The 14,432-nt window shown below is 40.6% G+C and overlaps 1 long non-coding RNA gene across 1 annotated transcript; it reads right to left on the bottom strand.

Annotated features, from left to right (window-relative positions):
* Positions 1–13,153: 13,153 nt before the first annotated feature.
* On the bottom strand, positions 13,154–13,991 carry LOC117553269. The gene is made up of 2 exons (XR_004570102.1): positions 13,553–13,991; positions 13,154–13,474 (listed from the first exon to the last, which is right to left on the bottom strand). It is a non-coding gene; the product is annotated as an uncharacterized LOC117553269 (long non-coding RNA).
* Positions 13,992–14,432: the final 441 nt, after the last annotated feature.

Consider the following 14,432-nt stretch of genomic DNA (forward strand, 5'->3'; position numbering starts at 1 on the left):
TTCATTGTAATACATGTTTCAAAATGATGCCGAAGCAACTAAATACTGGTAACGGTTAGTAAAAACCATGCTTTAATGCTTTGACAAGTGGGCAGACAAGACGGCAGGTGAAACACCTTTTAAAACGCGTGTTTTGTGAATGGAGATTGGATCGATCAGGATAAACTAACGTTGTAGCTGCTCCGTCCAAACTCACAACAACGTCCTAAAGACAGAATTAAAGCAGTGACTGTATTCGTCATGACACAGGCAGTCTGTGGTTTGTACATCTTTAACTTTTGTCTAGTTTCTGAACAGATATGAGGAGCTGTGAGGAGTTGAACACACACACACACACACACAAATTATTATTCAAAGTAAAGTATTTCATTTTATATACGGTAATACTAAGGAGGCATAGGCCTATATGATGATACGATTATTGATATTAAAAAAGTGATTTGTTTTTTGTCATTAGAAAGTGAAGTTATTTATTTGTAAGCTCCAAATCCTAATTTTTCCCTCAATGGCCTTTGTGCCCTGGCATGTGGCCTTTCCGCCCTGAAAAAATGTGTGACACCAAAGGTCAAATGGCCTTGCCCCTAAAATGACGAAAATCCAAGCCTGTAAGGCACACACACCAAGTGTTCAGGACATTGTTAATACAGCGAAAATCAAAGCTGACAATCTCTTGGTTTGATATGTTTTCTCCCCAAGACAACATGGACATAAGAACATTTTTTTCAAAGAAGAGGAAAGTAAGTCATCAGCTGGTAGCAGTTAATCAGTTAACAGTGATGGCGGCGGCGGCGTCTCACTTCTGGAGAGGAGTTTCGTCTTTATGTCATGATAGAGAGATACAAATACTGAATAGTTTAGATGAGAAAAGGCATCGAAATGCCAGGTTACTAGTATTTATCATGTAAACAGGGAACATGAATAACCCGATCTCTCTGTGCTCATGTAAACACCATGATGTCCATGTAGAGACACAGTCAGTGTTTTACTGGAGCCTCAGTTCGATAAGAGATTATTTCTTAGTTCGTTAAGGTACTCTCTCTCAAAATGGTAATGTGCATTATGTTTTAATTATACTTCTTATCATTCAGAAGCTTTTTGTGTGTGTTTATGTTTTACTGAGTGCTTATAGGCAATTTCCATCCCAGTGTTCAGTTAACTATTTATTTTCTGTGCACATTACATAGACTAGCTAATATTCTACCTACTGCTTGGGACTCTGAGTCTTCAAAATGTCCAATGTCACAGACTGGGACTTACTTTAGAGTCAGTTGTATTTACATTCATTATGACTTGTTATGATTCAATGTGAAAGAGTATACTGCTCAATAAATAATGATCACTTCACCACCTCTCTTGACATCTAGGCCAGTGGTTCCCAAACGGTGTGCCGTGAGGCAAGTCCGGGTGTGCCGTGGGATTTTGTGACAACCATACGTTATTATTGCAATATACAACTACACAAAAATAATTATTTTTGTATTTACTATATCAGTACTTTGTTGGTTTATATGTACGTAATCTGCACGACTTGCGCGTCCACATCTCCACGTGCAGTGCTGCATAAACATGGCTGAGTCAGCGATAACTTTCGAGGGGTGGAGGTATGCCCATTATTTTGACTTCGTCCGAAGAATAGACAGGAATGTGACGGTGAGGTGCAAACTGTGTCCAGGCCAGAAGCTGTTATCCACTGCTGGAAACACCACGTGGTCAAACCTCAACAAACACCTGCAAAGAACACATGCTAAGGTGAAGCTACCGCACACGCTATTTGTTGTTTGTTTATATCACGTAGTCTGTTCTTCTTCTCTGTCTTCCGGTTGTTGCCTGTTTTTAATGACAAATACACACTACCACCGCCTGCTGGTAAGGAAAGTTATTGCCACTCACGCGTGCGCAGTTCGTACGTGCTCGGCGAGTAAAGTAACGAGTTACTTTATGTAGATAGTAACGAAGTAGTTTAATATATTACTTTTTTTTTTAAATTAATATGTAATATATTAAAAAAATTAGTAACGCCCCCATCTCTGGAGTTGGCGTTCTCTACTCTGATTTACATGAAGAACAACAGGAGGTCACGGCTCTCTGTTGAACAGGACTTGCGAGTTGCCCTCTCCTCAGTGCCACCAAGGATTAAAAAATTCTGCGCGCCCCGACAGGCACATGTATCTCACTAATTTGTTAGTCGGCAAAATATTTACAATAGCACATGTTTCAATGCTGATTTCTGAAATGTTACATTTATAATTTGTAGTTCAGGACCATGGACAATGCAGCTTCCTTGCATTGACAGTTCTCTGTGCTGAATTTCTGCTGAGTTTCCTTTGCCTCATTTTTTATTTTGTGACCTGTCTGGTTTAAATGAGTGTGTTGCTGCTTTGATGAAGCCTAATTTGATAAAGTTTCAAATTAATTTCTGAAATATTTCGTTAATAAATATTTCACGAGTAATATAGTTGTCTTTGTCACATTTTATTTGGCATTAGTAAATAATTATGCACATTTACAGATATTTTACATGATATGAGTGATAACACGTGTTATAAGGGCTATTTTGCACAATAGGTGTGCCTTGAGATTTGTACTTGTCCTTTGGTGTGCCTTGGGCACAAAAAGTTTGGGAACCACTGATCTAGGCGCTTGAGAGTGAGTCAGAGGCAGAACACAGGGACAGTGGAGAGAGGTCCATTGCTGAGGTGAGTGATGAAAGGGAAATGACAGTTTAGAGTCAATTGTGATGTGGGCTCTCATCCCAGAATTTTAAGGAAATCAGTGGGGATATTGAACAGGAAGCATTTCAGTCAAGGGGCATCATATGACCAATATCTTGAGCAACATTTATTTGAACAAGTCAATGATACCATTCCTAGGTGAACTTAACAACTGTATGGAGTCAGATCAGTCTCAATATTAATAAATGCTCACAGAAGGATTCACAAATGTATTTTGCGATGTATATTTAAATGACTCTCCACAACAATATCTCTCAATGCACAATATTGTTATTGTTGTATATACATGTACAAAAAAATGGGCATTTAAACTGCTTTTTATTAATTCAAAGACGGCTCTGAATTAATAATCAAATATGTTTCCTTTCTTTGCTACTGGATGAAATTACAAAATGTACCCATCATTTTCCTCATGCTAGTATAGCCACATAAAAGTATCAAACCACCTGTTAAAATGCACCAGAATACAGGAAATCTATTTTTGGATCCTGTTAAAAATGTCCCCCCCCCACATTCAGGATGCTTCCTACGCCCATGTTCATATGTAATCCTTTACAATTACTAGTTACCACTTACCAGTGAAAAAAAAGAATCAGTAACATTTTCAAAGTACAACATGATAAAAAGCAATGCAACCCGATTACTTATGGGATTAGTTTTGTTTCATAAAGATAAAGCAACACTTTCTCAGAATCAAGAAAAACTAAGAGTTTAAGAGAGAAAAAAACTGAGTCAAGCAAAACTAAATTTAATTTAAAAAATAAAACTATAAGTTGCAAACAAATCATTTGTGTCATCATGTAAACTATAAGTATTTTTCTTTGTTTTAACACGTCTTTTTGTTTGCAGTTCTCTTTGCTTCTTTCTCAATGATCAGACTTTTGCTCTCGCTGCAGCTCTTCTCGTTTGCGCTCCCTCATTTTTTGTTTTCGATTCTGACATAAACGTCCAAGGTAGGCGGGACTTTCAGGGCTACTCAGTTTTTGAGTGACAGCCCACTACACTACAGATCATACAGTGCAACTCGTGCAGCAAACTCCGGAGTCCACTCGGCCATGTTTGTGTTGGTGTCTCCTGGGGAGTTTTCTGAAAATATCTTATCTTATGGATTGCTGTGCATTATACTTGTGTTGTGTAGTTTATACTTTATTCCAACTTTAAATATGTTAATACCTGAACAAACTGCTGCTGTAAAATAATTTTATATTTATTTATTTTATAGATTAAAAAAACACATCTATGTATTTTCAAGCTAAAGGTGATACACAATATAAACTGTATACTGTTATTTATTCAAAGACATGTTACATTTCAAAAGCATATATGCAGAGCCGGCCCGACCCATTAAGCGACATAAGCGGCCGCTTAGGGGCCCGCAGCCACTAGGGTCCCCGCTTTTTTTTTTTTAAATGAAAAAATAAATAAAATCTCAGTACACCGTCGCCGTGATAAGTATGTTTTATTAATTGTGTTAATATGCCTAGATTGCCTACTCTCAAAGTCATGTGTTATATTATTGAGTCAATAATATAATACATTAACCGTGCTTTACCTGAACCTCATCATGACACAAGAGAGGACAGCAGGATTGTAATTTCCCGTGTTCAGTGAATGCAACAGAGGCAAGACACCAGACCAACCAGAGAGTTGCATGGAAATAAACATCCGTTTCATTGGCTGACAGGTACGTATCCTGTGAGCTGTGACAATGTTTAAAATAAACTGTCAGTCGGACTCAGAGTTTTTGAAGATGGACATAAGAACATTTTTTCTTAAAAAAGATGACAATTCTCAAGTGGTGGCTCACACAACAACCCCAGAGCCACCACTTGAGCCGGTTAAACAAGGTATGTAAATGTCGGTAAACTTCCAAGTTATGCGAACATGCAAGCAAAGCATAAATTACAGCTACGTTGACGTTACTTTGAATCACTCGGGTAAGCTAAACCGTTAGCAAGTAGCTATAGCTAGCCAGATATATTAAATAAACAATTGGTCATAGAATCTAAATGTAATGTTTTTAGCGTTACCTGGTGATTTCAAAGAAAGCTCTCAGAAGATCAACAAAATATATGACATAAAATTAACTTACCAAAGCTGAAGTAGATGGTCAACTTCATTCATTTTCTTTCCGTTTTACTGATTGGAATCGCTATACAATGCTCTCTTTCGTCTCCTCTTCACAACTACTATGTTCGCGGCACACGTACTTACAGCCTTTCAGCTCTGAATTATGTCAGATGACGTTTGGTGGGGATGCCAGCACAGTGCCCCATGGTGATTATTTGTTTGCCGCACACATTGAATAGAAAAAGACTGAGCATGCGCAGTGTCGTTTTTACGGCACCCATTTATGGGATTAGTTTTGTATCATAAAGATAAAGCAACACTTTCTCAGAATAAAGCAAAACTATGAGTATAAAAGAAAAAAAACTGAGTCAAGCAAAATAAAATAAATTTCAAAAATAAAACTACAAGTTGCAAACAAATCATTTGTGTAATCATGTAAACTATAAGTCTTTTTTCTTTGTTTTAACATAGGTTTTTGTTTGCAGTTCTTGTTTCTTCTTTCTCAATGATGATCTCGATGACTTTTGCTTTTACTGCAGCTTTCTCTTTTGCGCTCCCTCATTTTTTGTTTGAGATTCTGACACAAACCTCCTAGGTGGGCGGGACTTTCAGGGGTGCGTCCCCATTGGTTACTCAGTTTTTGAGTGACAGCCCAGTCCTCCAGCGATTGTACAGTGCAGACAGCTGCGGTGCGCCAACAACACCTCTAGAAGAACCATGCATTTCAATTATTATAATACTACAAGTGAAAATATATGTAAGTATTGATCATTTGTGTTTTTGCTGTACTATACGGTCTGTTTCTTTATTGTGGTAAGTGAGAAGTAAAGCTGTGCTATGAAAGTTAGCTTTTGCTACCTTGAGATCCATAACAATGCAAGCTAAGTAGCCTAACAGTTAGCTACATAGCTAGCAGTGAGTGAGCGAGCGAGCGTTCAGACACCGGCGCACAGACTCAAACGGACTCGTGTGCCTGATTCTACCACCAGGCTTTCATGATTCTGTTTAGATATTCAAGTATAAGCCATGATAGCTTATTTTATTAACACGCTAATTTGATATGGAAATCAATGGAGGCTGAGTTAACTTTGTAGGAAAACCTACCGTCCATGATGCCCCTGAGCTGTGTTTTACTTCCTCTGAGGGGACAGCACGGAGGGGGGGCATGAAGAAAGACCTGCACCAGCTTCATCCACGCTGGCGTTACTGTTATCACTGGCTCAGTGTCATTTCATTTGACCAAATGTCTTTACATATACATTTAATAGATTGTATTATTATCCACCTTTTTGTTGTATGCCCTTTTATTTAAAACATTCTTTGAGACTTCATCTTCTGGTTCAAATTTCAATAAATGTAATTTGTATAATCACTCTTTTGTCTTTATTCTACATGAAAATGTTAGAGATTCCATTCAAATCTGTTGATTATTCATAACTTCCTGAGGAATAGTATGTCGAATTTTTCATGCTAAATGTATATCATTTTCTCACAGGATATAGAATGAGACAACACAGTTTGTATCCATTGTGTATGAATGCTTCAGCTCTTCAGACCAACATAGTAAGATGTGAGCATATTCCTAATTGTGTTGGTATGCAGCCTAGGTCTGCTCTGTTTCATAAAGAAAATCTGCCACTTTTATATTGTAGAATTTGTTAAATTAAAGCAGTCTTTAATTGTTTGTCCCAAACACAGCAATATATGCTTTTGAAATGTAACATGTCTTTGAAAAAATAACAGTATACAGTAGAGCTGAACGATATACCGTGTCATGGCGATAACCGCGGTATGCGCATGCGCGGTATTCACACCGCAGGGACGTGCGGTTTTATTCATTTAAAAAAATAAATGCTAACGCACTTTAGCACAGAATTCAAAATAAAGATACCCTTATTACTTATCGAAACTGCACATACAATATATCCGATTAAAGCTGAGACTCCACAGATTATTCAAGTATAGTATCTAAGCGATCCGATCTCGCAACAGGGGAAGCAAACAGACATCACAACACGTACCTTTTACGGAGCTTTTACGGGAGATCGTCTCACCGCAGCTGTCAATCTGATCAAAAGACGTGTTCAATGGCATTAAAACGAGAAAGAAAAAACGCGGCTGAATCGGTTGATCCATAGGTTGATAATGTATCTGTGGCCATTTGGGTGGATTTTCCATATCTCTGGCCCACCTTGCTGGATTTTGACATGTGACATCTCTTTCTGACCGTCAGAGCCAATGGAATCGAGGGGAAATCACACAGTCCTTATTTGGTAATGTGTGTGTGAGACTTCCGCATAGCCAATACCGGAAGCAGCAGCCACTATGGTGGCTACCATTAGCAGCTAACTTTTGCTCTGCGATATTTACATAAAAATTGAATTATGGATTATAAATTAAATAATTTTTTTATACAGAGACGTTAAAAACCTATGGATTAACCGATTCAGCCGCGTTTTTTCTTTCTCGTTTTAATGCCATTGAACACGTCTTTTGATCAGATTGACAGCTACGGTGAGACATCTCCCCTCGAAGCTACGTAAAGGTACGTGTTGTGATGTCTGTGTTTGCTTCCCCTGTCCGAGTTCAGATCACTCAGTGATGATACTATATACCTAAATAATCTGTGGAACCTCAGCTTTAATCGGATATCTTGTAAATGCAGCTACGATAAGTAATAATAAGGGTACTTTTATCTTGAGTTCTGTGCCAAAGTGCGTTAGCATTTTTTGCTCAGGGGTCATTTAGATGCTTCTTATGAGACTTGTGTTTTGTTTTGGTATAAAATGGTTTGTATCGTCAGTTAGCTGAGATTATTTCCGTTAATCTGGTATAACACATTCTTAAATATTACGATCCCCTGAGACACTGTCGTGAAAAAAAAAAGTAAAGTACCCGCCGGGACTTTGGGGTTTAACAGGTTAAAAAAAACGCAATATATACCGCAGGGGGGGGGGGGAAACCGCGATGTCAGTTTTTTTCAATACCGTGCAGCCCTAGTATACAGTTTATATTGTGTATCACCTTTAGCTTGAAAATACATAGATGTGTTTTTTTATCTATAAAAAAAAAAAATAGACAGACAGACAGAGACTTTATCAATCCCAAATTGGGAAATTATTTAACAGCAGTGTGTTCAGGTATTAAAATATGTAAAGTTGGAATAAAGTATACACTACACAACACAAGTATAATGCACAGCAATCCATAAGATGTGTCCGATATGTTAATGAAACTCCAGGAGACACCGACACTAACGTGGCAGATGCCCCTTTCACACCAGCGCTTTTTCAGCTCCGGCTCGGAGCTGGAGCCTGAAAAGCGCCGGTTTTTCCTGTACACACCGCAGCGGCGCCGGCTCTTAGCTACGGAATCCGGTTCACTTCCAGCTCCAAAAAATTGTCGGTCTAGAGGCAAGAGCTTCGGAGCTAAGAGGTGGCGTCGCTTACGTCTCTCTTACGTCGAGGCGTGCAGGAAACTAAACCCACCTCCCCTGAACATGGGTCGACTGTCATGCCTGCCTAAAAGCAGTAGTGCTTATAAACACACTTTATAAAGTCAGGCAACACTAACCAGGCTTCGTGTGATTCTGTTTATTTGTACCTTACTTTGACCATCCGTTCACTGTTATTGATCATTGTGGAGAGAGGCAGACGTTTTGTATTATAGCAGCTATCGGATGGAATCAATACATGGGCTGCACAGGTTGTCGTGTCCGACTATTACAAGTAGAATCATAATAAAAATACGCCGGTAAAATGTGCCTGTAGAAAACGGTTTATGCCACAATAGGATAGCAATAGCAAGTAGTCAGTTTAGCTTCGGTTGCTATGCTAACATCACCCATTTTATACCAGAGAAACTTTCATAACAGCGTTGTGATGCCAAACAGCGTCAATTCAGACTGACACACATTCACTTAGGCTAAGGGGAACTGGGCAGTGGTGTAGTGGGGATTTTTTTTACTGGGGGGACGCTATTTTAATTAGGTCATCCCAAACAATGCCACACAAGTGAGCATGCACGCAGTGCACTCACAAAACGGGCAGACAGGTCCACAGAAACTACCGGTATGCTTAGTCCTACTTTAGTTACTGTACTGCAAAAAGCAGACGGCGCTGCGCTCAACACACACAGACTCAAAACCATGGACACACTGGCACATAAGTTACATAAACAATTTATAGGCCTAAATTGCATAAGCTACAGTATTGCAACTAAGCAGACAGTGCTGCTTCTCTCTCCATCTCTCTCTCCACTTTCAAAATCTATTTAAAACTCATAAACAAAATGTCCAAAGTTGTCCTGAAATTAACTTATTAAATAAACAAAACGAAAAATATAGCCATACTTATGCAAACAACATTGAATCTGGACTTAACATTATTCTGATTAGGCCTAGCCTACATTGCAAATAAGCAGACCGCGCTGCTTTTTTCACACACACACACACACACACACACACACACACACCTTGGGTTTTGAAGACTGATTAATCCGAAATGGATGAACAAACTTTGCAGCCCAGTTTCCAAGCTTTGCAGTCTATCCACGGTAGCCTCTTGTTTCCTCCGCCACATCTCCTCCGTCCACACCTCTGGGAAAGGTGAGCTTGAGCTAGTCAGGGGAACGTTGCTAGCGCAGCTAACGTGCACGTTAGCTAGCATTATCCACGTCTTTAGGCGGCTCTTCTGATGATGTATTACTCGCAGCTTCACTTGTAGCTTCGGTGCTGCTAGCCTCTTTCTTCTTGTGAATTATATTCTTTTTAGAAAATAAGTCAAGTAAAACATGTTAGCCTGCCATTGTAGAGCTTTTTCGTTAGTGTTCTTGAGGGAAAGAGCTGCCGCAAAATCGGCGGGCGCGGCGAGCTGGCTCACCGTGGGTGTGTCAGTGACTATGGTCAGTGACCGCGGGGTCAGTATGAATCATACTTTTTTAAGGAAATCGTTTTTATTTTAATTACTGTGAAATGTATTATGTTTTCGTCATTATTACAACAAATACACACTTGCAACTGATAACACTGGCAATGATTTTATATTTATTAGACTTAAAAAAAAGATCATGCTCCAAATAAGTGGGTGTACGGCGTACCCCCGCGTCCAACGCCCACTACACCACTGGAACTGGGGATATGTATCAGCTGCTTGTGTGAGTTGGACAGTGAATACTTTAGAGCGGCCGCTGCAGTGTGAGCTAACCGGGAGCTAACGGAGGAGAATAAACTCCCGTGGAAGAGCAGCCAACACTGCAGCGGTCAGTAAATGCAGCAGAAACACATTAATAAACAATGAACCACGGCACTCTGGAGAAAAGTATAAGGTTGGAGAAGTCGTAACAGACAGAGAATCAGCACTTGTGAAACAGGGCTGATACCAGGGGCGTCGCCTGGACCTGGAAACATTCGGGGCTTAGCCCACAGTGGCGGCGCTACAGTCAAATGTTCTACTGCAAGACTCCCCAAACGCACATACACAATTGCGCCATCTAGTGTCACAAACGTATGCCTGCATTAGCTTTGTTACGGCAATGGATTGTGGGAGATTCTCATAGCACGTGAGGATCTCTTGAGGGTAAGGTGCCTGTATTATGTCGGTGGACAAAATGTATGTTTTTATTTTCTAAGGACAATAACGTACTGTTGTGTTTGTGTAACAAGCCCCGCTATGCAGGGCGCGATGACAGATAGTATTCCTGCAAAACAGGAGAAATGATGAACAACCAAATTCTTAGCTGCTCGTTTGGCGGGTCTTGCCAGAATTTATTATTCATTTGGCACACACAATTGTTAATGCCCTTAACCATTTGACACAACACACACACAATTGTTAATGCCCTTAACCATTTGACACAACACACACACAAAATACTTAGGATATAAACCTGGAAAATATGTAAGTGCAAAATGTATAGGAGCTGTAAACAATTACATTTACTTGCATTCACTTTGATCAAAGCTCAGTTATGCTACATTAAAATAGCGACCGCCATTACACACACACGCACACAGCAACCACGAGGCAGTCTCCTACGCAGCATTGAAGAGAATAAATAACGTCCAAACACCACTTCAAACACTAGGACATCGTGACACAACACTACCGTGGATTCTTATAACACTTGTGACAATATGTACACAAAACTGACCTGCAAAACAGGAGAAATTATGAACAACCAAATTCGTAGCTGCTCGTTTGGCGGGTCTTGCCAGAATGGCAAGCCAACGGCAGCACCGTCTCCACATCAGTCCGTTTACGGCAGGCGCTAATCACAACAAACCCGTTTACGGCAGTGTTAACCTGCCATCTACTGCCCCCTGCTGTCCATTGTTAAACAGGTTTCTAAAATGATATTAAATATAAACATAAAATTGTGATCACACACTGTGTGGGTCACATTTGTTTAGTTTAATGTTAATTATTTAATGCTCACAGTCACAGCAATATGTTTTTTGTGTGATTGGCTATTTGCAGTGGCAAGCCGTGACTTTTATACCTAGGCCCTCTGACCCCCACCCCTTCCCTCGAGTTATGTCACAGCAGAGTATACTTCAGCGGAATATCAAAACAACGGCCCGGGGTGTAAAACGCATCAATGAAAGCGACCCTCGACCACACAAAACAACACCTGTAAATAACCCCATTTGTGTTCTTTGAAATTGAAAAGGATATTGCATTGTGTTTGTTACTTTCGTTGCAGTTGTATGTCTTAAGTGTAATTTGGCATGCTTTTATTTTGAAGGCGAGTTAACGCTGTTGACAGGAAGTTGTTGTTGCTATGGAAACAAGAAAAGTTGCACAGCGGGCGGAACTTGTCATAAAGTCCGCGATAATAACACCCACCCATTTAGAGGGAAGATATGATTGGTCAATTGTACTGTCATTTGACATTACTCTCTCGTTTTAGTTACTATATAGCGGGCCCTCTGTGAATTCATAGCTGGAAGTCCAACAGCTCCTGTCTTCACAGACTCGCAGAGAGGGGCTTCTTTCGTTTAACCCTTCACATTCCAACAGAAACTGAATAGGCAGATTCGAAGGATTTATTTCTTTGGAAATGTTATTTTAAATACAATTAAATCAAGTTATTTTGGTAAAACTAATGAAAAATATAACTAAAATGTTTTTAAATATTATTTTGTAGAATATCTTAGGCCCTCACAGAGTTTTTTTAAGTTTAATGTTTCACATCGCTTATGAAAAATATACTATCACTATACGATCACTGATATTTTGTTGTTGACTGGACACTTCTTTTTTAAAAGAGATAGCATGTGAGGATCTCTTAAGCAATGAAGCTCACATGTCCTTTTTATATGCTGTCCATTGAAATGCAGGAAAGTAATCACCAACTGTGAGTAAGGAATCAGGATCAACTGTGTACTACTGTAAGGTAGCTTCTAGCTTCATGTCGAACACTGACAGTAAGTCAACATTTCCCAGAGAGCTTTCTTTGAAATCACCAAGTAACGCTAAAAAACACAACATTTATATTGTATGACAAAGTGTTTATTTAATATATCTGGCTAGCTATAGCTACTTGCTAACGGTTTAGCTTACCCGCGCGATTCAAAGTAACGTCAACGTAGCTGTAATTTATGCTTTGCTTACATGTTCGCATAACTTGTACATTTACTGACAGGTACATACCTTGTTCACCTGGCTCAGGTGGTGGCTCTGGGGTTGTTGTGTGAGCCACCACTTGAGAATTGCCGTCTTTTTTATTAAAAAAATGTCTAATGTCCATCTTCAGAATCTCCGCGTCCGGGGCTGACAGTTTAAAGTTTAAACATTGTCACAGAGAAGAGGTACGTACCTGTCAGCCAATAAAACACGTTTATTTCCATGCAACTCTCTGATTGGTCTGGTGGCGTCGTCTTGCCTCTGTGTTGCATTCACTGAACATGGGAAATTACACTTCTGCCGTCCGTCCTATAGGTAAAGTAGGTTAATGTATTATATTATTGAGGGAGAATTTGTCCGGGGCTAAAGAAAAAACATCCGGGGCTAAAGCCCCGGATGCCTACCCCAGGCTGATACAGAGGGGATTATGGGATGCTACAATTATCTGTTTGGTATTTGGAACCAAACACTTCAGAGACATGTTTTGTATATATCTGAGACCAATAATACATTGATGAAAAACAGTATAATAGGGGACCTTTAAATAATTGCGGTACTTCATCCATTTTAGCTAGGTGAACCTAACAAACTGAGAAACACTTTGAAAACAGATGGATACAAATTTGATAAAAATGTTCTAATGCATATATTACCCAGTGTTACGCTCTCCGAGCGCTTTACAGGAGTGAACCCACAATACTGAACACTGACGAGAGGAGACAGAAGTTATGAAGCCAAAAGGGTTTAATATCCAAAAACAGGCTTGAGACTGAACTGAAGAGGGGATTTATATTCCAACAAGTCCAGGACCAGGGAGTGTCTCAGAGGAGGAGCGGAGGACCGAAGACGGGGATCCGGAGTTGGCGAGAGCGAGCAGGCTGGAGCAGGTGTGCGGAGAAGCGCGGCGGAACACAGGCGAGGTGTGCCGGGGATCCAGAGCTGACGAGAGCAAGCAGGCTGGGGGGCAGGTGTGCGTGGAAGCACGGAGGAACACAGCTGGAGGGATGGTGGCTGGACGCGGCAGGCAGAGGAGCAGGTTGATGGATACTGGACAGAGAGAGCACAAGGTAAGAAAAACAAGAACACTGGAGATTAAGGTTTTGCTAAGTGACCAAGACGTTTTACCAATGTGATTAGACGACGAACTGGTGCATACTGGATGAAGAAACCGATTATATATGCAGGTGTAGGTGAGTAGTTGTAATCAGAGAGGTGAGCAGCAGCTGAGGAGGTGAGTTGGCGGGAATCGGAATTAGGTCAGCCACGCCCAGCCAGGAAGACAGACAGACAAAAACAAACACAGAAGGGGAACAGAAGGAGGTCAGTGATCACCAACTGGCGGCCCGCGGGCCACATCCGGACCGCACGACGGGGGTGACTGTGGCGTTGGCGGAGTGGTTACTGCGTTCGTCTCCCACCCATTTTTTTTTTTCAACGTCCCGTGAGTAAGGTGCAGTACCGGAGTCCAACAGAGAGGCAGCAGCTGCGGGACAGTAGACTGCGTACTGCAAAACCTTTCCTGCCTTGAACAAGAAGTGATCCTTCGTTGTGTCTGCTTTGTGCGCTCCGCAGCACAGCAGTAGCCCCGCTGCGACAGAGTCCAACAGAGAGGCAGGAGCTGCGGGACAGTAGCCTAGAAGCAGGGTTGGGTTGTAACGGAATACATGTAACGGTGTTACGTAATCAGAATACAAAAATCAAGTAGGCTAACTGTATTCAGCTGGCGTTACATTTGAAAAACGAGTAATCTGATTACAGTTACTTTCGTAAACCTGAAGTGAATACATTCTGGAATACTTATTGGAATTATTGGTGGAAAAGTTTCCTCACAAAATGTAATATTCATTACCGGCAGATCTGTGTGCACACTGCACAGCGCTGCAGCATGTCTGTGAGCGAGAGAGAGCTGCAGCGTGTCTGTGAGGCCCCGCCCCCGCACGCAGATGAGAGAGAGAGATCTCTTTTAAACTATATTGAAAGTTAGAAACGGAGATGGTTCGATAAA

The sequence above is a fragment of the Gymnodraco acuticeps genome, unplaced genomic scaffold, assembly GCF_902827175.1.
Source record: "Gymnodraco acuticeps unplaced genomic scaffold, fGymAcu1.1, whole genome shotgun sequence".
Classification (NCBI taxonomy): domain Eukaryota; kingdom Metazoa; phylum Chordata; class Actinopteri; order Perciformes; family Bathydraconidae; genus Gymnodraco; species Gymnodraco acuticeps.